This window comes from Macadamia integrifolia, unplaced genomic scaffold, assembly GCF_013358625.1.
Source record: "Macadamia integrifolia cultivar HAES 741 unplaced genomic scaffold, SCU_Mint_v3 scaffold2377, whole genome shotgun sequence".
Lineage (NCBI taxonomy): Eukaryota > Viridiplantae > Streptophyta > Magnoliopsida > Proteales > Proteaceae > Macadamia > Macadamia integrifolia.
The window spans coordinates 32571-33229 of NW_024868671.1; positions in this window are offsets into that span (position 1 = coordinate 32571).

The following is a 659-nucleotide window of genomic DNA, read 5'->3' on the forward strand; positions in this document are numbered from 1 at the left end:
TTCAGGAGCAGATTGATATACAAGGTATGGATGATCAGTTGTTTGCCTTGGAGGCTGAGGCTAAGACTACCCTGATTAAGGTCATGGAGAATCATGAAAAAATGTGGGCTGAAAAAGCAAGGATTAGATGGCTGAAATTTGGTGATAGAAACTCCAAATTCTTCCACCTTTCTACAAAAATGAGGATGAATAAGAACACGATTAGATCACTTAAGAAGTAGGACGGCTCTATGGTTGATGATCCCATCCAAATAGGGAACTACATAGTTGATTTCTATGAGAATTTTCACAAAGTTACCCCGACTGTTCAGCATGAGGAATTACTGGATAACATTCCCTTCATCTTGAACCAAGCTGATCATTACCACTTGGATGCCCTTCCTGGTGATGCAGAGATTAAATGGGCTGTGTGGAAGCTTGATCCGGACAGTTCGCCAGGTCCTGACGGCTTCCCTGGGGCTTTCTTCAGAAGATGCTGACACATTGTGGAAAAAGATGTGAGCAATGCGGTCAGATATTTTTTCAGCTCAAGCTACATGCCGCAGGGTGTGAACAATAATTTCCTTGTGCTGATCCCAAAGGTAGATGGGGCTGATAACCTAGGTAACTTCCAACCCCTATGCATGGGAAATTTTTTCTGCAAAATTATTACAAAGGTG